This window comes from Nomascus leucogenys, chromosome 8 (assembly GCF_006542625.1).
Source record: "Nomascus leucogenys isolate Asia chromosome 8, Asia_NLE_v1, whole genome shotgun sequence".
NCBI classification, from domain to species: domain Eukaryota; kingdom Metazoa; phylum Chordata; class Mammalia; order Primates; family Hylobatidae; genus Nomascus; species Nomascus leucogenys.
The window spans coordinates 76,569,803-76,594,102 of NC_044388.1; the positions used below are offsets into that span (position 1 = coordinate 76,569,803).

The following is a 24,300-nucleotide window of genomic DNA, read 5'->3' on the forward strand; positions in this document are numbered from 1 at the left end:
AGAGAAGGCATCATTGTATTTTGCAAAGTGAGAGTAACATGAGATTTGGAAGGCCAGGGGCAGAACAATATGATTTGGCTCTGTGTCCCAACCAAAACTCATGTAGAATTGCGATAGGGAATGTTAAAAGTGGTGCTTAGTAGATGGTGATTTAATCGTGGTGGACAGTTGGGATTGGAAGTGAGGGTGTGGTAAGTTTGGGGGGTTTATGCTGGGGTTGGGGGTGAAAGATGGGGCTGGGGGGGCAGATCTTTCACAAATGGTTAAACAGTATCTCCTTAATGCTGTCTGTGTGAAAGTGAGTTCTCGTGATGAATGCATACATACTCTCCTGGCTTTTGGGCTTGCATTGGACCTGTGTCCCAGTTGTGTTATTTTTCTGGAAAATTTCTTCCCATTGGACCGAGAAAGCTTACCCAATGCCTGTACCATCATTGTATCTTGAAAGAGAAGCACTTCCTTTTACATTCAGGGACTCAAGAGGCAGAAGGGACTGCAACCTCATGTTGGATGAGACTTTAATCTTTTTACATTCGAGTTACTGCTGGAATGAGTTAAGACTTTTGGAAACTTCTGAAAAGGCTTGTTTGTATTTTACTCTGTGAGAAGGACATGAGATTCAGGGGTGTCAGTGTCAGAGTAATATGGTTTGGTGGTGTTTTCCTACAAAAGATCATGGGAAATTGTATTCCCAAATGTTGGAGGTGGGGCCTGGTGGGAGGTGATTGAATCATGGATGGGAGGGGGTTGTGGGTAGAAGGAAAAAGAAGTGGGTAGGGTGGGGAGGAGTAGGTTGGCAGTAAAGTGGTGAGAGGGTGGTGAGTAGTAGGACGTGGGAGTAGCCTCCTGCAGAGGCAGAGCCTCATGGAAAACCTCTACTAGGGCGGTGCACCCTTGGCTTTGCAGGGTTTAGTCCCATGGCGGCTCTCATGGGTTGGGCTGACGTTGAGTGCCTGTAGCTTTTCCATACTGAGGGTGGGAGCTGTTGGTGGGTCTATAAATCTGGGGTCTGGAGGATGGTAACCTCCTGTGTGGGGGCTCCAAGCCCATATTTTCCTTCTGCACTGCCCTAGTAGAGGTTTTCTAAGAGGCTCTGGCTCTGCATCAGGCTTCTACCTGGAAACAGTGGTGGGGTGGGGGTGTTGGGGGGGACAGATCTTTCACCAATGATAAAGCGTCATTTTCTTGATGCTGATTTTGTCATAGTGAGTTGTCATGAGATCTGGTTGTATAACAGGGTGTGATACCTCTTTCCTCCTGTCTTGCTCCTACTTCTACCATATGAAACATCCCATTGCCGCTTGGTCTTCTGGTATGATTGGGAGGCTTCCTGATTCCCCCCAGAAGCAGAGGCCTCTATGATTCCTTTAAAGCCTGCAGAACCATGAGCCAGTTCAACCTCTTTTCTTTATGATCTTACAGAAAATTAGTGCTTGGAAGTGGAGCTATGGAATGCCTTCAAAGCCTTTTTCTTATTGTCTTGGCAATCAGCACTCAGCTTCTCTTCATGCAGACATCGGATCTCTTTGTGAATTTTTCCCCTGAAAATGGACATTTCTTCTTTTTACCACATTGATAGGCTGCAATAAGGATGGATGAAAATGTAAAAGCAGGTTCACAAGAGGGTAAGAGCCAGAGGTTGGAAAGTTTGGAGGCCTTGGAAGAAGTCAGGAAGATGAAGGAAAGTTTTGACCATTGTAGAGACTTGTTAAATAGTTATTATTAAAAGGGTGACAGAAGGATGGACAGTGAAGGCCAGGCTTACAAGGTCTCAGATGAAAATGAGGAATTTACTGAAAAGAGGAGCAAAGGTTACTTTGGTTTTGCCTTAGCAAAGAACATCGCTGCATGATGCCCCTAACCTGGAGACCTATGAAACTTTGAACTTGAGGGTGATGATTTAGGGTGTATCTAAATCATAGGCATGAACTTTGGCAGCAAAGCTAAAGAGGTATCCTGTCTGTGTCCAAAAGCCTGTGGTCTTTGGTGTGACCAAATAAATGACCTCAAGTAGAAACTTATATTTAAATGAGAAGCAGAGCTTAAAAGTTTGGAAAATTTGCAGCCTGGCCAAGTGGTCAAAAAGAAAACCTGATTTTCAGTGGGAAAATCCAAGACAGCTTCAGAAATTTGTATAAAATGGAGTCCAGTGCTAATAGCCAAGACAATGGGAAAAAGGCCTTGAAGGCATTTCAGAGACCTTTGCAGCAGCCCTTGCTGTCACAGGCCCTAAGGCCTGAGAGAGAAGAATGTTTTCCTGGGCCAGCTACAAGGCCCCACTGCTGTGCTCAGCCACAGCCTGTATCCCTGCAGCTCCAGCTCCAGCCATGGCTGAAAGATGCACAGGTACAGCTTGGGTCACTGCTTCAGGGTTACAAGACGCAAGCTTTGGTGGCTTCTACATAGTGTTAAGCCAGCAGGTGCACAGAGCAAAAGACGAGAGCCTTGGGAGCCTTCGTCTAGACTCCAGAGCATGTATAGAAAAACCTGGGTTTTCAGGCAGAAGCTTTTCCAAGAGGCAGACCCTCGTGCGAAAACTTTTCTAGGGCATTACAGAAGGAACATATAGAGTTGGAACTCCCACACAGGGAGGCACCATTCTGCAAACCCCAGATTCATAGACCTACCAACAGCTTGCACCCTCAGTGTGGAAAGCTACAAGTGCTCAGCACTAGCCCAGCCCATGAGGGCAGCTGTGGGAGAAAGACCCTGCAAAGCCACAGGTGCAGAGCTACCCATGGCCTTGGGAGCCCAGCCATCACACCCCTTTGCTCTGGGTGTGGGATTTGGATTGAAAAAAGGATGATTTGGAGCTGTACGATGGAATGACTGGCCTGCTGGGTTTTTGACTTGCATCGGATCTGTAAGTCTCATCTGTATTTTGTGCTTCTTTCTGGCAAAGTTTTTTCTTTTGGCTGGGAATTCATACCCAATGCCTGTACAATCATTGTACCTTGAAAGTAGTTCACTTACTTTGTATTTCAGGGGCTCAGGGGCAGAAGGGACTGCAGCCTTGTGTCAGATAAGACTTTGGGCTTTGGATACTTCAGTAAATGCTGGAATGACTTAAGACTTTGGGGGACTGTAGAGAAGGCATCATTGTGTTTTGCAGTGTGTCAAAGATACGAGATTTGGGGGAACTAGGGTCAGAATAATATGATTTGGTTCTGTGTCCCTACTGATACTCATGTGGAATTGTAATGGGGAATGTGAAAGTTGAGACCTGGTGGAAGGTGATTTAATCATGGTGAAGCATGGGTGTTGGAGGTACGGGTGTGGGGAGAATGGTGGAGATTATTTTGGGGGTGGGGGTGAAAGATGAGGATGGGAGGCGGATCCTTCACAAATGGTTAAACACTATCTCCTTAATGCTGTCCGCATGATAGTGAGTTCTCTTGATGATTATGGAGCTTTAAGATTGAGTGAATACTGTCCTCCTGGGTTTGGACTTGCATTTGTGTTATTTTTCTGGGAAATTTATCCCCTTTAGATTGAGAAAACGTACCCAATGCCTGTACCATCATTGTACCTTGAAAGAAAAGAAATGCCTTTTGAATTCAGGGACTCATAGGCAGAAGAGAATGTAGCCTTGTCTCAGATCAGACTTTGAAGTTTTTACATTTGGAATGAGTTAAGACTTTTGGAAAATTTTGAAAAGGCATGATTGTATTTTGCTCTGTGAGAAAAACATGAGATTCTGGGGTATCAGGGTCAGAATAATATGGTTTGGCTCTGTGTCCCTGTGAAACTCATGTGGAATTGTAATCCCAAATGCTGAAGGTGGGGCCTGGGGGAGGGGATTTAATCATGGATGGGAGGGGGTTGCGGGTGGAAGGAGAAAGGGTGGGCAGGGTGGGGAGGAATGGGTTGGCTGTAGGGTGGTGGGAGGGTGGTGGGTAGTAGGAAGGGGGAGTAACCTGCTGAAGAGGCAGTGGCTCATGGAAAACCTCTACTAGGACAGTGCACCTGTGACTTTACAGGGTTTAGCCCCTGTGGCTGCTCTCATGGGGTGGGCTGGTGTTGACTACCCATAGCTTTTTCACACTGAGGGTGTGAGCTGTTGGTGGGTCTATGAATCTGTGGTCTGGAGGTTGGTGGCCATCTGTGTGGGGGCTCCAAGCCCATATTTTCCTTCCACACTTCCCTAGTAGAGGTTTTCCAAGAGGTTCTGCCTCTGCATCAGGCTTCTGCCTGGAAACAGTGGGAGTTGGGGGTGGGGGGCAAATCCTTCACCAATGGTTAAGCACCATCTTTTTGATGCTGACCTTGTGATAGTGAGTTCTCATGAGATCTGCTTGTATAATAGGGCATGGCACCTCTTTCCGCTCTCTGCCTTGCTCCTACTCCTGCCACGTGAATCATCTCATTGCCCCTTGACATTCTGGTATGATTGGGAGGCTTCCTGAGTCCTCCCAGATTCAGAAGCCGGTATGTTTCCTTACAGCCTGCAGAATCATGAGGTTCTTTATGATCATAGAGAAAATTAGTACTGGGAAGTGGATGTATGAAATGTCTTCAAGGCCTTTTCCCTGTTATCTTGGCAATCAGCACTCAGCTTCTTTTCATTCAAGTATCTGAGGCCTTCTTGAATTTTCTCCCTGAAAATGGACTTGTCTTCCTTTACCACATTGCCAGGCTGCGACAAAGATAGCTGATAATGTAGAAGCAGGTTCAGAAGGGGGTGGCAGACAGAGATCAGGAGAGTTTGGAGGGCTTCCAAGACAGGAAAATTAGGAAAGGTTTGGACCTTTGTAAAGAATTGTTAACTACTTGTGATCAGAAGGCTAACAGGAAAATAGTCAGTGAAAACCAGACTTAGAAGGTCTCAGATAAAAATGAGGAACTTACTGGGAACAGAAGCCAATGTTACTTTTGTTTTGCTGTAGCAAAGAACATGGCTGCATGGTGACCCTGCCCTGGAGATCTGTGAAACTTTAAACTTGAGGGTGATGACTTAGTGCCTATCTGGTGGAATGAACTTCTAGGAAGCAAAGCTCAAGAGGTGTCCTGTCTGCATGGAACAGCCTGTGCTCTGATGTGTGACTGAGAAAATGACTTCTGGATGGGACTTATATTAAATGAGTCCCAACTCTTATATTAAATGAGAAACAGGACTCAAAAGTTTGGAAAATTTCCAGCCTGGCCAAGTGGTCAAAAAGAAAAGCTGATTTTCAGGGGGAAAATTCAGGAAGGCTTCAGAAATTTGCATAAAAAGGAGCCCAGTGTTAATAGCCAAGACAATAGGGAAAAGCCCTTGAAGGCATTTCGGAGACCTTTGCAGCAGCCCTTGCTGTCACAGGCCCTGGGCTCTAGGAGAGAAGAATGGTTTCCTGGGCCAGTCCTATGACCCCCCTCTATGTGCAGCCTCAGGCCACTGCTGCCTGCGTCCCTGCAGCTCCAGCTCCAGCCATGGCTGAAAATGCACAGATGCAGCTTGGGTCACTGCTTCAGAGGGTGCAAGCTAGAAGCCTTGGAAACTTCCTCATAGTGTTAAGCCACTAGGTGGATGGATCATGAGACTAGAGGCTTGGGAGCCTCTCTGTAGACTTTGGAAGATGTATGGAAATGCCTGGGTGACCAGACAAAAGCATCCCCAAGTCTCTACTAAAAAAAAAAAAAAATACAAAAAAAATTAGCCGGGCGTGGTGGCGGGTGCCTGTAGTCCCAGCTACTCGGAGAGGCTGAGGCAGGAGAATGGCGTGAACCCAGGAGGCGGAGCTTGCAGTGAGCCGAGATCGCGCCACTGCACTCCAGCCTGGGCGACAGAGCGAGACTCTGTCTCAAAAAAAAAAAAAAGCATCCCCAAAACGCAGAGCCTCATAAGGAACCTCTACTAGGGCAGTGCAGAAGGAAAATATGGGGTTGGAGCCCCCACACTGGAGGCCACCGTCATGCAGACCCCAGATTCATAGACCCACCAACAGCTTGTACCATCAGTCGGGAAAAGCTATAGGCACTCAACACCTGCCCAGCCCATGGGGGCAGCTGTGGGGCATAAACCCTGCAAAGTCACAGGTACAGGGCAGCCCAAGGCCTTCAGAGCCCAGCCCTCATGTCCCTGTGCCCTGGATGTGGGACAAGGTTTCAAAAAGGGTGATTTTGGAACTGTAGGATTGAATGACTGGCCTTCTGGGTTTGGAGTTTCATGGGGCCTGTAAGTCGTGTATGTGTTTTGTTCTTTCTGGCAAAATTCTTCCTTTCAGTTGAGAATTGCCTGCACAAGCATTGTACCTTGGAAGTAGTTAACTTGCTTTATAGTTCAGAGGCTCATGTGCCTAAGGGACTGTAGCCTTGTGTCAGATGAGACTTTAAGCTTTGGACATTTGTATAAATGCTGGAATGATACAAGATTTGGGGGGACTGTAAGGAAGGCATCATTGTATTTTGTAATGTGAGAAGGACATGAGATTTGGGAGCCAGGGACAGAATAATAAAGTTAAAGGTGGGGCCTGGTGGAGGGTGATTTAATCATGGTGGAGAGTGGGGGTTGGAAAGTGGGGGGTAGGGAGAATGAGGGGATTATCGTGGGGGTGAGGGGTGAAAAGTGGTGGTGGGGGCGGATCCTTCACAAATGATTAAACACCATCTCCTTATTGCTGTGCTTATGATAGTGAGTTCTCTTCATGATTTTGGAGCTGTGAGATTGAATGGATACTGGCCTCCTAGGTTTTAGACTTGGCATTGGGCATGTAGTTCTACTTGTGTTTTTTTCCTGGGAAATTTCTTCCCTTTGAATTGAGAAAGCTTACCCAATGCCTGTACCATCATTGTACCCTGAAAGAAAAGAACATCCTTTTAAGCTCAGGGAGTCATAGGTGAAAGGGACTGTAGACTTGTCTCAGATGAGATGTTGAACTTTTTACATTTGAGTTAATTCTGGAATGAGTTAAGACTTTTGGAAACTTTAGAAAAGGCATGAATGTATTTTGCTCTGTGAGAAGGACATGAGATTCTGGGGTATCAGGGTCAGAATAATATGGTTTGGCTGTGTTTCTTTACCAAAACTCCTGTGAATTGTACTCCTTAATGTTGGAGGTGGGTCCTGGTGGGAGGTGATTTAATCATGGCAGGAGGGGGTTGGGGTTGGAAGGAAAAGGGGTGGGTACGGTGGGAAGTAGGTTGGCAGTAGGGTGGTGGGAGGGTGTTAGGTAGTAGGAAGGGGGAGTAATCTGCTTCAGAGGCAGAGGCTCATGGGAAACCTCTGCTAGGGCAGTGCACCTGCAGCTTTGCAGGCTTCCGCCCCCATGTCTGCTCTCCTGGGCTAGGCTGGTGTGGAGTGCCTGTAGCTTTTCCATACTGAGGGTGTGAACTGTTGGTAGGCTTATGAATCTGGGGTCTGGAGGATGGTGACCTCCTTTGTGGGGGCTCCAAGCCCAAATTTTTTTCCTTCTGCATTGCCATGGTAGAAGTTTCCCAAGAGGCTCTGCCTCTGCAGGAGGCTTCTGCCTGCAAACAGTGGGCAGTGGTGTGAGTGGTGCTTCCTTCACCAATGGTTAATCTTCTTGATGCTGATCTCCTGATAATGAGTTCTCATGAGATCTGGTTGTATAACAGGATGTGGCACCTCCTTTCTCCCTCTGTCTTGCTCCTACTCCTGCCATATGAAATATCTCATTGTCACTTGGCCTTCTGGTATGGTTATGAGGGCCCTGATCAGTGTAGGCCTCATCAGTGGACCTAGTCAGTTGGGACTTGGTCAGTGAGGCCTATTTATTGGGGGCATGGTCAGTGGGGGTCTGCTTAGAGAGGGTCTCATTAGGGGGATCTAGTAGTGGGGTCTTGGTGAGTGGGGACCTAGTGGCAGCCACTTGTTTGGTGTCTGGTCAGTGTAAAACTAGGCTGCGGGACTTTGTCAACGGAGACCTGGTCAGCTGGGGCTTAGTGGCGGCCTTGTCAGCATGGGCTGGGTCACTGGTGACCAGGTCAAGGTGTGCTATTCAGTGGAGACCTGGTCACATGGGACCTAGTCAGCAGGGCCTGCTGGCCATGTTCTCATCAGTGAGGCCCTTGTCAGTGGGGCCCTGGTCAGCGCAGCCTGGTCAGTGGAACCTAATCAGTGGGAGCCTGTTCAGAGAGAGTGCATTCAGTGGTGGCTTTTGTAGCACTGGTCTATGGGGTGACCTGGTCAGCGGGGATCTGAGCAGTGGGTGCCTATTCAGTGGTGCCTACTCACTAGGGTCACAGTCAGGGGCATCTGGTCAGTGGGGCCCCATCTGTGGTGCCAGGCAATGGGGTCATCATCAGTGGAACCTGATCAATGAGGCCTAGTCAGTAAGGACCTGGTCAGTGAGGCCCTGGTCAGTAAGGTCCTGGTCAGTGGGGTCCTGGACGCTGTGGGCCTAGCAGCAAGGGCCTGGTTAGTGGGGCCTGGTCATGGGGTTCTAATCAGTGAGGGTGTGGTCAGGGAGGACCTGATGTGCGGGATAGGGCCAGCAGGGACCTGGTCAGCAGGAGCTGCTGAGCACTGCTGGGAGATGTCAGGTGCAATGCACGTTATTGAGGGCCCTGTGGACAGTTGGGATGGCCCAGTAGTGCCCAAAGGCCCAGTCAAAACTGGACAAAGCAGGTGTTTGGATGGACCTGGGAGATTTTGCTCAGAGATTCTGAGAGGACAAAGCTAAAGGAAGGGCCAGAGTGGCCGGATAGATGGTCACAGTCTATGGGCTGCACAGGATGGAGGAAGCCAGGGAACAGGCAGGGTGGGCAGCAGGGGTGCAGGGAGAGGCAGGTGCATGCTGAGAGGTCAGACACTGTGAGGGCTGTGGGGGCATCAGGTGGGGTGGGCTCCAGGTGCACCCTCAGTGCACTGGGCAGGTCTCGGCCCAGGCTCCCTGGACCCCAGCCGGGTGATGTGGTCACTCCCTGGGGGACTGCTGTCAGGCACCGGGCACCCACCATGGGCAGCACTGTCCCATCTCAGGACTGGACTTTCTCAGATCCTGCAGAGGGCACAGCCTCCAGCCCAGGAGGGGCAGCCCCATGGTGCAGCCGGAGCTCTCCATTGGCCTGGAGTGTCCCCTGCCAGCCCTGCGCTCCCTCTTCTCCCGGGTCCTGCTTTTCCAGTGTCAGCCAGCAGAGGGGCTCCGTCCTCCCTTCCCTATGTGTCTCCTGGGCTGAAACTTGCAGCGGATTGGGACAGGGATGGTGCTTCCCTCAGGCCCATTTAGGGAGGGGCCTGGCTCCCAGCCTGGCACAGGTCCTCAGCTCTGCCTTGGTTGCCTTAGAGTGAGCAGGATCAGTCAGTGCCCTGAAGGTAGAGCTAAGAGACTGTCCTTGCTGTGTGTGAGGCTGGTCTAGGGATGGAGGACTTAATAGGTCCTCCCAGTCTGTCAGGCCTGGACAGTACTGTCCCGTCTCAGGACTCAGAAAGTCCAGTCCTGAGATGGGACGGTGCTGCCCAGGGTGGGTGGCCAGGGCCTGACAGCAGTCCCCAGGGAGTGACCACATCACCCAGCCGGGGTCCAGGGAGCCTGGCCTGAGACCTGCCCAGTGCATTGAGGGTACACCTGGAGCCCACTCCACCTGATGCCCCCACAGCCCTCGAAGGGTCTGACCTCCCAGCATGCACCTGCCTCTCCCTGCACCCCAGATGTCCACCCTACCTGTTCCCTGACTTCCTCCATCCTTTCCAGCCGGATGGGCTGGACAGTGGGACAGCCTGTGTGCACATTTTGTGGCAAGTAGGAGTGACACACCATCTCTGGGAGGCACCATGGTTCCTGCCAAACCCGACCCCAGAACTCTGCCCCTGAGGTGGTTTTACCAAAACCCAAAACCCAGAACTGTGGTTGTGGCTCAGGGGTCAGCACCTGCTAGCACCAGGACACTACTGGGAGGCTGGGACCTGATCGAAGCCCATAGTGTCTGTGGCCTGAGGACAGGGTGTGTTGGGGCCATAAGGCCTGGCCGCCAATGGCCACTGGGTCCTAGGGCCTCAGCCCCAGTGTTTGCCCTTCCCTGGCTCCTTCTGATTCAGTCCCATTAGGGCCCTGCAGCCCAAGACCCAGCACCCAAGGTCCCCTCCAGGAATCCTGGCGGCTTGGCTTCCTTTATCATGTTTCATTTGAGAGCAAAAATGTCAGATCGGATGCACAGAAAAATGGCCCAAATTGTTTAATGACTAGAAGAAATCTAGGAGCAGCAAGAATGTAATATGAAAAGGGGAGGGCCTCCATGACCGGTGTCTGCAGAGCCAGGGGTACAGGCACCCAGTGTTGTGGCCTGGCACCACCGGCCTCTCAGAGGGTGGGTGGCACACTGTCCTTACCCAGAGGACAGCAGGCCTGATCACCAGCTTTTCTACCTGTCCCTGTAAGCATCACGTTGCTAGAAGAAAATCTCATGCCAGAGCTTGGACCATCCCTAGCTCAGAGGTTAGGGGTTGTCTCTTGGTGATCTAAATGAAAAAATAGGTCCAGATCAGAGTTCCTGACGCAGAGCACTCATCCACTCTTTGAATCGTGGGAGGGGAGGCCTGGTTTTAGGTAAACCTAACCTCTTTGAGGAACCACAGAGCCCAAGACTGGAAACCTTCAGAATCTTCCGGCCCCCAACCCTCCCTGGGGACCCCTGTGGCCTGTCTCACCAGAGCACTCTTCTGTCTGTAGATGTCTCAGCTGCTCTACAAGGGAGTCCCATTTCAGGTGTGGGGCTGGGCATGGTCACTTCTGCTGGATGTCTAGAAGGTGGAAACTAAGGACCTAGGAAAATACCAGATACAGCCTTTCCACCCTCATCCAGAGCAGGACAAACAGGCCAGGCGGTGTCAGGAGCCCAGGTCTCCAGCTGGAGGGAACGTCAACCCTGCAGTGGGAGCAGGGGCCCATCGCACATCCTAGGCACAGATGCTAATGTAGGCACCGCAGGTAAGCTGGGCTTGGTACCCTTCCCTGGCTTCAGAAAGAAGCCAACAAGGAGCGTTTTGCAGAATGAGACCTTTCTTTCCAGAAGCACTGCTGACTGTAGGTGGTTGCCCTTTGTGGCAGTGAGCATTTTGTCCATTCTGAGGTTGGATTGGTTTCTCCTTTTGGCCTTGCCCTGCCCTACAGACCATAAAGGAGAACAGCAAGAGGCCCCCAGCAAACATCCACATATGGCCCTGGACATCAGCCACATTCTGAGATGTCATGTTCTGGGAGGGCTAAGGCATCAAGTAAGGCCTATGGGGCTGGAGGATCCCAGGCAAGGTGTGGCAATCCAGAGCCATGGAGGCTTCCCATGGGAATTGGGAGGTCCCAAGGCAGAGTCAGAAGTTCCACAGGAGGAGTCACAGAGTCACCAAGGGCTCTCCTGGCCCAGGGAACAGTCAACACCATGGACTGAACACCTGCTGGGCTCCAAGCCCTGGGCCAGGCTGCCCATGTGGGGCCAGGAGGCAGCTCAGAGTGGGAGGCAGAGAGAGAAGTGTGCTCAGAGGGCACCTGTATCTGGATGTAATGTGGTCCTGAAACTCTGGCTGGGAAGTGCTTCCAGGGTATCATATGTGTTATGCAGCTACTTCCTCTCCCCAGCCTTACCCCGTAGGAATTGCAGTGACTATGTTGCCACCATCTTGGAGCTCCATGCCCTTATAGTGCAATGGCACCAGCAGATCTGCCTGTGCATGGACTTCCTGTACTACCTCACTCCTGAGGGGTGATGCTTCTGCAGGGCCTAAGACCTGGTGCACAACTTTAGACACCATCATCCTGGAGCAGCACTGCACCCTCAGTAGCCAGGGTGTTGATGTCCTCAAGGCTAAGTCCACATTCAAGACTTTGGACTTCACTGATGCACTTGTGCTGAGCAAGGTGGGCATCTCTGGGATCTTAATTCAGGAGGTAGAATGCAGCTTGAGATCAAGTGTCTGATCAAAGAACTTGAACTTGATCTGGAGGGCTCTGGGGAGCCATGGAAGGTTCTGGATAAAGGAGGGACAGTCAGCCACGTTTTAGAGATGACTGTGGAAGCCTTCCTGGAAGGAGTGAACAAGAGCCAGGAGACCAGGGAGGGAGCTTGTGGGGCAGGTCTGGAGATGGCAAGGGAGGGATCCTGCTTGGATGAAAAGTCTTCAGGGACCATCTCAGGTTACACTCAGGTGCCCTCTGAGTTACTGTGTTCTAAGTAAGGGGTTCTAAGCCTCCTACTGTGGCTCATCCCTGACAGTGTCAGCACCAGCTCCCCTAACCCCACAGCTCAGGGTCCACTTTGCTTCTGTATCCTGCATGTTCCCCTTTCCTGCTGAAAAGCAGATTCCCCAATGAGCAGCAGAATCCTGTTTCTCCCTGCAGGCCCCTCTGCTCCTTATGAGTGGTGTTTTGTGGGATTCCTCCATTGGTTTTGCATGAGAACACCCTTTCCCGTTCCACAGGGATTGTTTCTGTGGACCTTACCCCAGGTTTTCCCCTGGTCGGGCACTGGGCAGGTGGGGGTGGTGGGACCAACTCTTTAGAACCAGCAATGCCAAACAGATCCCACTCAGGGGAAGTTCATGCTAAGTGTCATGGGTCCTATGGAATTTTCTGAAGCTTTCCTTTTCTCCCCCACCTTCAACCAGCTTATCTGATGATCTCCTGGGATCTCTACTAGGATGCTGGCAGCCCAGCCAGCTGGTCTGGCCCTGGATGTGCCTTCAGGGGCTGGTTATGCTTCATGACCTGTGTTGTGGTGAGTGGTAAGCAGCACCTGCTTCTAGCTTCACTGTTGGGCCAGATTTCATCCCCACCGTGGCTCTTCATTGCAGCTGCTTTCTGCTCCCTCCATGGACCCTGCGTGGAATTGCCCCATGTTTCTGTTTGGCCACCACTGAGGAAGGAAGCATGAAGGACGCACAGGTCAGGCCATTCTGTTGCCCACCTCGTGCTGGGTCTTTACTCCTGGGATGGCTTCAGGGGCAGCTCCTTTTCCATGGCTCCCCTCACCCCACATCTCTCAGGTTGCTGCTCAAAGGTCACCTCTTGGAGGGGTCTGTCCCTGTCACTGCGTTTGGAACAGCTCCCTCAGTTTCTTTCTAGCTCATCTCACTCTGGTAATGTCTTTCATTACCACCACCATCTGACCTGGTCTTACGACCTGTTAGCTTCCTTCATCAGACATGAGCACCAGGATGGCAGGGGCCTCATCTGTCTTGTTCCTCCTGTGGCCTGGGTCCTAGCACCATGTCTGGTACAGTGTAGGTGCTCAAGGGATGTTTACTGTTGAAGAACTGTCTACCTGGGAGAGGCTACTGTTAGTCTTAGCTGCACTATTTGGTAAATCCCTTGCTGTTTTGCAGATCCTGGTCAGAAGAAAACATTCCATGGGAACTCGGGCTGTGAGAAGCATCCTAACCACCTGACTGCAGAAACTTCATTAACACATCCTGCTGGGCAAAGGCCCAACAGCCTGACTTCAGGAACATCCTTATCATCTACTGGGCAGCAAGCTATACTGTCCAGAGCCCTCCCTCCCAGCCCCATGATTACCCCAGCCTGTGAGTGGCAGTGGGCACTGACACTAAGCTGGTTTCCCCCTCCACAGGGTTTTGCTAGTAATAAATCTGTGTTGCTGTTGAAGCGGCCAATCTCTCTGTGTGTGTGTGTGTGTGTGTGTGTGTGTGTGTGTGTGTGTGTGTGTCTTTCTTTAACTCTTGCCTTGCCTTCAAATCCTTACAATAACTCCACTTCTCCATTTTACCATGGAGGATACGAGACTCAAGGAGAGCAAGTAACTTACCCAGAATTACACAGCCAGTGAGTCACAGAGTCTGAACTTGAACTCAGTTCAGCTGAATCCAGAACTCCCGTCTTCCTGAGAGTGCAGGAAAGGAAAGGTGGACATGCAGCTGGTGAGCAGCCCCCATGCTTTTTCTAGGAGACCCCAAGGTGGGCTCCTGGGAATTGTGTCTTCATGGTCACAAAAGGAGGACTGCTCACCTGTGCTGTGCATCAGCTAAGTGTCCCCATTGTCCCAAATCTGCATTTCTTTTTATTCTTTTATTTATTTATTTTATTTTGAGATAATGTCTCACTCTGTTCCCCAGGCTGGAGTGCAGTGGTGTGATCTCAGCTCACTGCAACCTCTACCTCCTGGGTTCAAGCTATTCTCCTGCCTCAGCCCCTGAGTAGCTGGGCATATGCCCAGCTAATTTTTATACTTTTAGTAGAGATGGACTTTCACCATGTTGGCCAGGCTAGTCTTGAACTCCTGACCTCAAATGATCCACCCACCTCAGCCTCCCAAAGTGCTGGGATTACAGGCATGAGCCATTGTGCCAAGCCTCAAATCCTCACTTCTTTTCCAAGTTTTTTTTGTTTTTTTTTTTGAGATGAAGTCTCACTTTTGTCACCCAGGCTGGAGTGCAATGGTGCGATCTTGGCTCACTACAACCTCCACCTTCTGGGTTCAAGCAATAGTAGGAAATCCTACTATTTGTGACAATGTGGATGAATGTGGAAGACATGCTAAGTGAAATAAATAAGCCACACAGAAAGATAAATATTACGTGGCCTCACTTACACATGGAATCTGAAAAAGTCGAACTCATGGAAACCAAAAGTAGAAGAGTGGTTACCAGCAGTCAAGGGGTGAGAAAAATGGAGAGATATTGGTTCAAGGGTACAGATTTTTAAATATAAAATGAGTAACTTTCTGGAAACCTAATGTAGAACATAGAGACTCTAGTAATAATAATGTATTGTATATTTGAAATATGCTAAGAGAGTAGATCTTAAATATTCTCACCACAAAAAACTCAGGAGACTGAGGCAGGAGAATCGCATGAACCTAGGAAGCGGAGGTTGCAGTCGGCCAAGATTGTACCACTGCACTCCCAGTCTGCGTGACGGAGTGAGACTCCGTCTCAAAAAAAAAAAATGCTATGTATGTTGATGGGAATGTTAATTAGCTTGGTTGCGGTAATCATTTCACACTGTATACACATATCAAAATATATTGTACACCTTAAAGACATAATTTTTATTTGTCAATTATATTTCAGTGAAGCTAGCCAAAAAAAAAAAAAAAAAAAAATGGCATCCCAGCCTTGGGCAGTGGTAGACAGTGGATTCAATGGTTAATAGGATGATATGGCTGGGAATGACTCTCAGAAACATGAGGACTTGGTGGGATGGCTAACCATCCCAAGTTAACCTGGTAAAGAGGAAGGCAAGAGACCTGGAGCCAGATCCCAGAGTTAAAATCCCAATCCAAAGCAAAGTCTAACGGTAAAACATTGGTTGATATCATCTTTCTTTCTTTCTTTTTTTTTTTTTTTTTGAGACAGAGTCTTGCTCTGTCACCCAGGCTGGAGTACAATGGCGCCATCTCAGCTCACTGCAAGCTCTGCCTCCTGGGTTCACGCCATTCTCCTCCTGCCTCAGCCTCCCGAGTAGCTGGGACTACAGGCACCCACCACCATGCCTGGCTAATTTTTTGTATTTTTAGTAGAGACGGGGTTTCACCATATTAGCCAGGATGGTCTCGATCTCCTGACCTCATGATCCGCCTGCCTCGGCCTCCCTAAGTACTGGGATTACAGGCATCAGCCACTGCGCCTGGCCGATATCATCTTTCTAGAGCCAGCGACAAGAGCAGCACTTATGTCCTGTACCATGAATTTGTGGGATGATTCAGACCAAATTCCTCAGCCCTCTTCAGGACATTTTGGCTAACTGAGGTCTTGTGATGTTGGAGAAAGGGTGCAAGATGGGGATTCTGCACAACTCAAGCCCCAACATGTGGGGACAGACTCAAGTAGATCACCATTGAGGCTTTTTGTGGTAATGTGGATACTGGGAAGCCTGAGGAAGGCTATGGCCACAAACAGGATCATTGAATTTACCCCTTGAAATCTGCACAGAACTTGGACAGCTGACTCCCCGATGAGCCATCACATTTATACCTGCAGCTATGAGCTTTCTTTTGAGCCTCAGACCCTTATATCCTCCTGAGCACTGGTTATTTCTATTTGATATTTAAAAGGCCCCTGAAAACTAACTCCTCTCAAACTATCTGTTCATGTAGATGATTGACATGTCAGAATCAAACCTTAGACTTCTCCTCCAAACTTACTATCCCTCAGTACCCCTTTGCTGTGAAAGCAACATCATCCTGACAGGTGTTCAGAATACAGCTTTGTGGTATTTCTTGACTTATTCCCCTGTTGCCTCTTCTCCATCCCATCAGCAAAGCCTCTATCCCTACCTTCAGGATATGCCTGTGTCTTACCACTTCTCTGCCTTCATCTGTTCTTGACACCATTACTTCTTGACAGGATGACTGGGGATGCCTACTAACAATATTCCTTCTCCTGCCCTTGCACCCAGTCTGTGCTCAAGCCAGCACCAGAATAACCTCCCAGGTCACTCCTCAGCTTAAAACCCCAATATATTTCCACTCATCAGAGTAGAAGCCAAAATATGCCCATCACCTATGAAGTCCAGGCTGAGCTGGCCACTGGTTATCTCTCTGATCTAACTCCAGAGCTGGGACTTCACTCACTCTGCTGCAGTCTAAAAGGTCACCTTGCTGCTCCTTGAATGCATGAAGATGCACCTGCCCCAGGGCTTGGCATTTGCTCTTCCCTCTGCCTTGAATTGCTACCCCTGATACCCAAATGATGGTCTCTCTTCTGTTCCAATCTCTGCTGAAATGTCACCTTGTCAATGATGTCTCCCCAGATCACTTGTAGTGATCATCCATTAGGAACAGTGTTGACACCCACCCCCAAACCACCACCCCCACCAACTTCCTGCCCCATTTCTCTTGCAGCTGTCATTATCATTTAGCATGCCAAATACCATCCTTATTTGTGTATTTCTCTCCTTCATCGCTAGACTGTAAGCTTCATGAGGGCAGGATTTTTTTTCCACTTTGTCGCTGCTTTATCTCCAATGACTTTTACAGAGCAAGCACACAGTAAACGCCTGTTAAAAGAACGACTGGGGGTGGAGCCAAGATGGCCTAATAGGAACAGCTCCAGTCTACAGCTCCCAGCCTGAGCAACACAGAAGACGGGTGATTTCTGCATTTCTGTTTGAGGTACTGGTTTCATCTCACTAGGGAGTGCCAAACAGTGGGTGCAGGACAGTCGGTGAAGCACACTGTGCACGAGCCGAAGCAGGGCGAGGCATTGCCTCACTCGGGAAGCGCAAGGGGTCAGGGAGTTCCCTTTCCTAGTCAAAGAAAGCGGTAACAGTCGGCACCTGGAATATCGGGTCAGTCCCACCCTAATACTGCGCTTTTCCAATGGGCTTGGAGAACGGCACACTAGGAGATTGTGTCCTGCACCTGGCTCAGAGGGTCCTATGCCCATGGAGTCTCGCTGATTGCTAGCACAGCAGTCTGAGATCAAGCTGCAAGGCAGCAGCCAGGCTGGGGGAGGGGCGCCCACCATTGCCCAGGCTTGCTTAGGTAAACAAAGCAGCCAGGAAGCTCGAACTGGGTGGAGCCCACCACAGCTCAAGGAGGCCTGCCTGCCTCTGTAGGCTCCACCTCTGGGGGCAGGGCACAGACAAACAAAAAGTCAGCAGGAACCTCCACAGACTTAAATGTCCCTGTCTGACTGACAGCTTTGAAGAGAGTAGTGGTTCTCCCAGCACGCAGCTGGAGATCTGAGAACAGACAGACTGCCTCCTAAAGTGGGTCCCTCACCCCTGAGCAGCCTAACAGGGAGGCATCCCCCCAGTAGGGACAGACTGACACCTCACTCGGCCGGGTACTCCTCTGAGACAAAACTTCCAGAGGAACTATCAGACAGCTGAATTTGTGGCCTCACGAAAATCCGCTGTTCTGCAGCCACCGCTGCTGACACCCAGCCAAACAGGGTCTGGAGTGGACCTCTAGTAAACTCCAACAGACCTGCAGCTGAGGGTCCTGTCTGGTAGAAGGAAAACTAACAAAGAGAAAGGACATCCACACCAAAAACCCATCTGTACATCACCATCATCAAAGACAAAAAGTAGATAAAACCACAAAGATGGGGAAAAAACAGAGCAGAAAAACTGGAAACTCTAAAAAGCAGAGCACTTCTCCTCCTCCAAAGGAATGCAGTTCCTCACCAGCAACGGAACAAAGCTGGATGGAGGATGACTTTGACGAGTTGAGAGAAGAAGGCTTCAGACGATCAAACTACTCTGAGCTACGAGAGGAAATTCAAAACAACAGCAAAGAAGTTAAAAACTTTGAAAAAAAATTAGAAGAATGGATACCTAGAATAGCCAATGGAGAGAAGGGCTTAAAGGAGCTGATGGAGCTGAAAGCCAAGTTTCGAGAACTACGCGAAGATTGCAGAAGCCTCAGTAGCAGATGCGATCAACTGGAAGAAAGGGTATTGCTGATGGAAGATGAAATGAATGAAATGAAGCGAGAAGGGAAGTTTAGAGAAAAAAGAATAAAAAGAAATGAACAAAGCCTCCAAGAAATTTGGGACTATGTGAAAAGACCAAATCTACGTCTGATTGGCGTACCTGAAAATGACGGGGAGAATGGAACCAAGTTGGAAAACACTCTGCAAGATATTATCCAGGAGAACTTCCCCAATCTAGCAAGGCAGGCCAACATTCAGATTCAGGAAATACAGAGAACGCCACAAAGACACTCCTTGAGAAGAGCAACTCCAAGACACATAATTGTCAGATTCACCAAAGTTGAAATGAAGAAAAAAATGTTAAGGGCGGCCAGAAAGGTCGGGTTACCCACAAAGGGAAGCCCATCAGACTAATAGCTGATCTCTCTGCAGAAACTCTACAAGCCAGAAGAGAGTGGGGGCCGATATTCAACATTCTTAAAGAAAAGAATTTTCAACCCAGAATTTCAAATCCAGCCAAACTAAGCTTCATAAGTGAAGGAGAAATGAAATACTTTACAGACAAGCAAACGCTGAGTGATTTTGTCACCACCAGGCCTGCCCTAAAAGAGCTCCTGAAGGAAGCACTAAACATGGAAAGGAACAACCGGTACCAGCCACTGCAAAAACATGCCAAATTGTAAAGACCATCGAGGCTAGGAAGAAACTGCATCTACTAACGAGCAAAATAACCAACTAACATCATAATGACAGGATCAGATTCACACATAACAATATTAACGTTAAATGTAAATGGGCTAAATGCTCCAATTAAAAGACACAGACTGGCAAACTGGATAAGGAGTCAGGACCCATCAGTGTGCTGTATTCAGGAAACCCATCTCACGTGCAGAGACACACATAGACTCAAAATAAAGGGATGGAGGAAGATCTATCAAGCAAATGGGAAACAAAAAAAGGCAGGGGTTGCAATCCTAGTCTCTGATAAAATAGACTTTAAACCAACAAAGATCAAAAGAGACAAAGAAGGCCATTACATAATGGTAAAGGGATCAATTCAACAAGAAGAGCTAACTATCCTAAATATATATGCACCCAATACAGGAGCACCCAGATTCATAAAGCAAGTCCTGAGTGACCTACAAAGGGACTTAAACTCCCACACAATAATAATGGGAGATTTTAACACCCCACTGTCAACATTAGACAGATCAACGAGACAGAAAGTTAACAAGGATACCCAGGAATTGAACTCAGCTCTGCACAAAGTAGACCTAATAGACATCTACAGAACTCTCCACCCCAAATCAACAGAATATACATTTTTTTCAGCACCACACCACACCTATTCCAAAATTGACCACATAGTTGGAAGTAAAGCTCTCCTCAGCAAATGTAAAAGAACAGAAATTATAACAAACTGTCTCTCAGACCACAGTGCAATGAAACTAGAACTCAGGATTAAGAAACTCACTCAAAACCGCTCAACTACATGGAAACTGAACAACCTGCTCCTGAATGACTATTGGGTACATAATGAAATGAAGGCAGAAATAAAGATGCTCTTTGAAACCAACGAGAACAAAGACACAACATACCAGAATCTCTGGGACATGTCCAAAGCAGTGTGTAGAGGGAAATTTATAGCACTAAATGCCCACAAGAGAAAGCAGGAAAGATCCAAAATTGACACCCTAACATCACAATTAAAAGAACTAGAAAAGCAAGAGCAAACACATTCAAAAGCTAGCAGAAGGCTAGAAATAACTAAAATCAGAGCAGAACTGAAGGAAATAGAGACACAAAAAACCCTTCAAAAAATTAATGAATACAGGAGCTGGTTTTTTGAAAAGATCAACAAAATAGATAGACCGCTAGCAAGACTAATAAAGAAGAAAAGAGAGAAGAATCAAATAGATGCAATAAAAAATGACAAAGGGGATATCGCCACCAATCCCACAGAAATACAATCTACAATCAGAGAATACTACAAACACCTCTATGCAAATAAACTAGAAAGTCTAGAAGAAATGGATAAATTCCTCAACAAATACACCCTCCCAAGACTAAACCAGGAAGAAGTTGAATCTCTGAATAGACCAATAACAGGTTCTGAAATTGTGGCAATAATCAATAGCTTACCAACCAAAAAGAGTCCAGGACCTGATGGATTCACAGCCGAATTCTACCAGAGGTACAAGGAGGAACTGGTACCCTTCCTTCTCAAACTATTCCAATCGATAGAAAAAGAGGGAATCCTCCCTAACACATTTTATGAAGCCAGCATTGTCCTGATACCAAAGCCTGGCAGAGACATAACCAAAAAAGAGAATTTCAGACCAATATCCTTGATGAACATTGATGCAAAAATCCTCAATAAAATACTGGCAAACCGAATCCAGCAGCACATCAAAAAGCTTATCCACCATAATCAAGTGGGCTTCATCCCTGGGATGCAAGGCTGGTTCAACATACGCAAATCAATAAATGTAATCCAGCATATAAACAGAACCAATGACAAAAACCACATGATTATCTCAATAGATGCAGAAAAGGCCTTTGACAAAATTCAACAACCCTTCATGCTAAAAACTCTCAATAAATTAGGTATTGATGGGACGTATCTCAAAATAATAAGAGCTATCTACAACAGACCCACAGCCAATATCACACTGAATGGGCAAAAACTGGAAGCATTCCCTCTGAAAACTGGCACAAGACAGGGATGCCCTCTCTCACTGCTCCTATTCAACATAGTGCTGGAAGTTCTGGCCAGAGCAATCAGGCAGGAGAAGGAAATAAAGGGTATTCAATTAGGAAAAGAGGAAGTCAAATTGTCCCTGTTTGCAGATGACATCATTGTATATCCAGAAAACCCCATTGTCTCAGCCCAAAATCTCCTTAAGCTGATTAGCAACTTCAGCAAAGTCTCAGGATACAAAATCAATGTACAAAAATCATAAGCATTCTTGTACACCAATAACAGACAAACAGAGAGCCAAATCATGAGTGAATTCCCATTCACAGTTGCTTCAAAGAGAATAAAATACCTAGGAATGCAACTTACAAGGGACATGAAGGACCTCTTCAAGGAGAACTACAAACCACTGCTCAATGAAATAAAGGAGGATACAAACAAATGGAAGAAGATTCCACGCTCATGGGTTGGAAGAATCAATATCGTGAAAATGGCCATACTGCCCAAGGTAATTTATAGATTCAATGCCATCCCCATCAAGCTACCAATGACTTTCTTCACAGAATTGGAAAAAACTACTTGAAAGTTCATATGGAACCAAAAAAGAGCCCGCATCACCAAGTCAATCCTAAGCCAAAAGAACAAAGCTGGAGGCATCATGCTACCTGACTTCAAACTATACTACAAGGCTGCAGTAACCAAAACAGCATGGTACTGGTACCACAACAGAGATATAGATCAATGGAACAGAACAGAGCCCTCAGAAATGATGCCGCATATCTACAACTATCTGATCTTTGACAAACCTGACGAAAACAAGAAATGGGGAAAGGATTCCCTATTTAATAAATGGTGCTGGGAAAACTGGCTAGCCATATGTAGAAAGCTGAAACTGGATCCCTTCCTTACACCTTATACAAAAATTAATTCAAGATGGATTAAAGACTTAAGTGTTAGACCTAAAACCATTAAAATCCTACAAGAAAACCTAGGCAATACCATTCAGGACATAGGCGTGGGCAAGGACTTCATGTCTAAAACACCAAAAGCAATGGCAACAAAAGCCAAAATTGACAAATGGGATCTGATTAAACTAAAGAGCTTCTGCACAGCAAAAGAAACTACCATCAGAGTGAACAGGCAAGCTACAGAATGGGAGAAAATTTTTGCAACCTACTCATCTGACAAAGGGCTAATATCCAGAATCTACAATGAACTCAAACAAATTTACAAGAAAAAAACAAACAACCCCATCAAAAAGTGGGCAAAGGACATGAACAGACACTTCTCAAAAGAAGACATTTATGCAGCCAAAAAACACATGAAGAAATGCTCATCACCACTGGCCATTAGAGAAATGCAAATCAAAACCACAGTGAGATACCATCTCACACCAGTTAGAATGGCCATCATTAAAAAGTTAGGAAACAACAGGTGCTGGAGAGGATGTGGAGAAATAGGAACACTTTTACACTGTTGGTGGGACTGTAAACTAGTTCAACCATTGTGGAAGTCAGTGTGGCGATTCTTCAGGGATCTAGAACTAGAAATACCATTTGACCCAGCCATCCCATTACTGGGTATATACCCAAAGGACTATAAATCATGCTGCTATAAAGACACATGCACACGTATATTTATTGTGGCACTATTCACAGTAGCAAAGACTTGGAACCAACCCAAATGTCCAACAACGATAGACTGGATTAAGAAAATGTGGCACATATACACCATGGAATACTACGCAGCCATAAAAAATGATGAGTTCATGTCCTTTGTAGGGACATGGATGAAACTAGAAAACATCATTCTCAGTAAACTATCGCAAGGAGAAAAAACCAAACACCGCATGTTCTCACTCATAGGTGGGAATTGAACAATGAGAACTCATGGACACAGGAAGGGGAACATCACACTCGGGGGACTGTTGTGGGGTTGGGGGAGGGGGGAGGGACAGCATTAGGAGATATACCTAATGCTAAATGACGAGTTAATGGGTGCAGGAAATCAACATGGCACATGGATACATATGTAACAAACCTGCACATTGTGCACATGTACCCTAAAACCTAAAGTATAATTAAAAAAAAAAAGTTGTTCAAAAAGAAAAAAAGAAAATGCAAGCGAGTAATTCAACAGCAGTTACGCATATCGTTTTCGAATAAAGTTAGCCTATTTTCTAAAAAAAAAAAAAAAACTCTTCCAAGCTGATGAAAAGTCAAAAATCCATTTGAAAAACTGCAAATTATGTGACTAGCACCCAAATATACAGATATATAAAGCAAATATTGACAGATCCAAAGGGAGAAATTGACTGCAATACCATAATAGTAGGAGACGTCAGTTCTCCACTTGTAATAATAGACTATCCAGGCAGAAGAGCAATACAGAAACAGCTGACTTGATCAATGGTATATTCCGAATGGACCCAACAGAGACACATACAGAACTTCCCACGTAATAGCAGAATATACATTCTTCCCAAATGCCCACAAAACTTTCCCAGGATCACATTAGGTCATAAATCAAATCTTAACTAATTTTAAAAAGTTGAAAATCGGCCGGTCACGGTGGCTCATGCCTGTAATCCCAGCACTTTGAGAGGCCAAGGCAGGTGGATCACAAGGTCAGGAGTTTGAGTCCAGCCTGGCCAATATGGTGAAACCCCATCTCTACTAAAAAAATGCAAAAATTAGTTGGTCATGGTGGCGTGCACCTGTAGTCCCAGCTCCTCGGGAGGCTGAGGCAGGAGAATCGCTTGAACCTGGGAGGCAGAGGTTGCAGTGAGCCAACATTGTGCCACTGCACTCCAGCCTGGACAACAGAGTAAGATTCTGTCTCAAAGAAAAAAAAAGGTTGAAAATCATACCGAGTATCTTTTCCTACCACAATGGAAGAAAATTAGAAACCAATAATGGTAAGAAAACAGGAAAATTCACAGATAGATGGAAACTAAATAATACACTCTTGAGCTACCAGTGGGTCAAAGAGAAAATGAAAAGAGAACTTAAAAAATATCTCAAGATAAACGAAAATGTTTAAATGAATGATGTTGAATCTCAGCTGCTTGCCTAACACTGGAACTAAACTTAGTAAGTAGTCTATGAAGCAGACTTCACTGCCTGCCCACTTATCTAAGTGACTGAGTGACTAACTTTACCACCAATCATTTCTGACCTGATGGTCAGAATGACAGGCCACTGGGTTTTGTAACCCACCCAGTCAGAGAAGTCAGGGAGGTGTTGTCAGAGCAAGTTGCTGCCTGTGCTGCTGCTTCATGCCTGGGTTCCTCTGCATTCCAGATCCATGCCTATCCACTCACTTGAGCACACTTACA

The 24,300-nt window shown here is 47.3% G+C and overlaps 1 pseudogene across 1 annotated transcript; it reads left to right on the plus strand.

Annotated features, from left to right (window-relative positions):
* Positions 1-9,635: 9,635 nt before the first annotated feature.
* Positions 9,636-13,532, plus strand: LOC115836361 (annotated as a pseudogene). The gene is made up of 2 exons (XR_004031382.1): positions 9,636-11,789; positions 12,536-13,532. The product of XR_004031382.1 is annotated as an uncharacterized LOC115836361 (transcript).
* Positions 13,533-24,300: the final 10,768 nt, after the last annotated feature.